This window comes from Ursus maritimus, unplaced genomic scaffold, assembly GCF_017311325.1.
Source record: "Ursus maritimus isolate PB19 unplaced genomic scaffold, ASM1731132v1 scaffold_14, whole genome shotgun sequence".
Lineage (NCBI taxonomy): Eukaryota > Metazoa > Chordata > Mammalia > Carnivora > Ursidae > Ursus > Ursus maritimus.
Genome location: NW_024423786.1, coordinates 51,187,160 through 51,190,127, shown reverse-complemented (window position 1 = coordinate 51,190,127; position 2,968 = coordinate 51,187,160). Strand labels below are relative to the sequence as shown.

The 2,968-nt window shown below is 42.7% G+C and overlaps 1 pseudogene; it reads left to right on the top strand.

The window, feature by feature from the left end:
- The first annotated feature begins 709 nt into the window (after positions 1 to 709).
- On the top strand, positions 710 to 2,185 carry LOC103676309 (annotated as a pseudogene).
- The last annotated feature ends 783 nt before the right edge of the window (positions 2,186 to 2,968 follow it).

The window sequence follows — 2,968 nt, the reverse complement described above, 5'->3', positions numbered from 1 at the left end:
AGGGGGAATTGGAGGAAGGGAGTCAAGGTTACAAATTTCCAGTTGTAAGTCGGTACTAGAGATACAAGGTACAACATGAGGACTCTAGCTCATACTGCTATATTATATATAAGAAAGTTAAGAGCGCAAATCCTAAGAGTTCTTTTTTTTTAAATTTTTTATTTATTTGACAGAGAGAGAGGCAGCGAGAGAGAAAACACAAGCAGGGGGAGAGGGAGAGGGAGAAGCAGGCTTCCCACTGAGCAGGGAGCCCGATGCGGGGCTCGATCCCAGGACCCTGGGATCATGACCTGAGCCGAAGGCAGATGCTTAATGACTGAGCCACCCAGGCACCCCAATCCTAAGAGTTCGAATCACAAGGAAATTTTTTTTCTTTCTTTTACTGTATCTATATATGATATGACGGATGTTAGCTGAACATAATATGATAATCATTTCATAATATATGTAAATCGAACCTTCACACTGTGTACCTTAAACTTATACAGTGATGTATATCAATTATTTCCCAATAAAGCTGGGGAAAAACCCACATTAAAAAAATAAAAATAGAATTACTATATGATCCAGTAATTTCACTACTGGGTATTTACCCAAAGAACACAAAAACACTAATTTAAGACACATGCACTCCTATGTTTATTGCAGCATTATTCATGAGAGCCAGATTATGGAAGCAACCCAAGTATCCCTCAATAGATGAGTGGATAAAGATGGTGTGGTGTGTGTACACACACACACACACACACACACACAAACACACACACAATGGAATATAACTGAGTCATAAGAAAGAATGAGCCCAGGGCTCCAGAGTCCCAGCTGGTTCCTACCACAGTCCCACCATTGCCCACCTCCTCTTTCCTTGCAACATGACAGATGCCACTGTGTCCTTTGCCAAGGACTTCCTGGTGGGTGGAGTGCCTGCGGCCACCTCCCAGGACTGGAGCCGTGCCTACGGAGTGGGTCAGGCTGCTGCTACAGGTGCAACATGGCAGCAAGCAAATCCTCAGATAAGCAATACAAGGGCATTACAGACTGCAGGGTTCATATGTCCAAGGAGCAGGGCGTCCTGTCCTTCTGGCATGCTAACCTGGCCCAGGTCATCTGATACTTCCCCACTTGGGCTCTTAACCGTGCCTTCAAAGACATACAGGCAGATCTTTCCGGGTGGTGTGGACAAGAGAACCTAGTTTTGGTGCTGCTTTGCAGGGAATCTGGCATCAGGCGGTGCCGCTGGGGCCGCATCCTTGTGTTCTGTGTATCCTCTCGATTTTACTCATACCCGTCCGGCAGCTGATGGACAAAGTGGGTAAAGCTGGAGCTGAAAGGGAATTCAGAGGCCTCACTGACCACCTGGTTAAGATCTACAAATCTGATGGGAGTGAGGACCCGTACCAAGGCTTTAATGGTCGGTGCAGGGTATTATCATCTATCAAGCAGAGGCCTACTTCAGAATCTACACCCTACAAAGGGAATGCTTCGCGATCCCAAGAAGATGCACGTCTCTGTCAGCTGAATGATCGCACGATCTGTCACGGTGGTTGCTGTGTCGACTTCCTATCCATTCGACATTGTTCATCACTGTATGGTGATGCAGTCAGGATGTAAAAGAATTGACACCCTGTACACAAGCACACTGGGCTGCTGGAGGAAGACTGCTTGCAAGGAAAGAGCCACAGCTTTTATTTTCAAGGGCGCGTGGTCCAATGCTCTCAGAGGCCTGGGCAGTGCTTTTGTGCTTGTCTTATGTGAACTTCTTGATTTCATCAGACAAGTTATTTCCTAGTTCCCCCCCAACACCTTTGAAAAGGCATATTTTATTATATAACATATCTTGAGCATTCTTGATAGACTGTTGGCTGTCTGTTTATTAATGGAAACAATTTGCTGGTTGAAAATGGGAAGCAATAATATTCATCTGACCAGTTTTCTCTTAAAGCCATTTCCATGATGATGGGACTCAATTATATTTTTCATTTCAGTCACTCCTGATAAATAAGTTTGAAGAAATGAAAAATATCTGAAATAAAAACAAAATGAAAAGAATGAAACCTTGCCATGCGGAACAACATGGATGGATCCAGACAAATAAAGCTAAGTGAAGTCAGTGAGTCAGAAAGAGTACTGGATGATTTCACTTATATGTGAAATTTAAGAAACAAAACAAATAAAGAAAAAAAGAAAAAACCGGACACTTACCTACAGAGGAACAAAAGAACAAACTGATGGTTACCAGAGGGGAGGTGGGTGAGGGCATGGGTAAAATAGGTGAAGAGATTAGGAGCACGCTTACCGTGATGAGCACTGAGTCATGCATAGAATTGCTGAATCACTATATTGTACACCTGAAACTAACATTGTATGTTAATTACACTGGAATTAATATTAAAAAAGAAAATGACAATTCTCCAGCAACCAAACACAAAGGCATGGAATACTGTGACAGAACTCATACAGAATTAAAATCGTTGTTATAAAGAAACTGAACGAGCTGCAGGAATTCTCAGACAAGTCAGTGAATTCAATAACAAAGTTAATGAGCTGAAGTTCTTTACCAAATAGACTGTAAGAAAGAACCAAGTAAATTCTAGAGCTGATTAAATCCGTGAATGAGGTGAATAATACAACGGAGAGCATTGGCAAGAAGGCCGACCAGATGAAAGAAAGAATAAAGGGCTTGGAGAATAGGAATAGAGAAATAATTTACCTAGAGAACTAAGATTTTTAAAAAGTGAAGTAACCTTCTGAAAGCGATCAGATTTTATCAAAAGGCAAATAGAAGAATAATTGGCGATGCGGGGAAGATGGCAGAGTAAGAGGCGCCTTAGCTCACGCATCCCACGGATACACGGAGATATCTGCCACATCAGTGTAGATAGCCCAGAAAAGGACCCAAAGATGGGCAGAACAGACTGTCCAAAGTTAGTAACAGAGAGGAGGCCACATGACAAATGGTAGGAGGGGT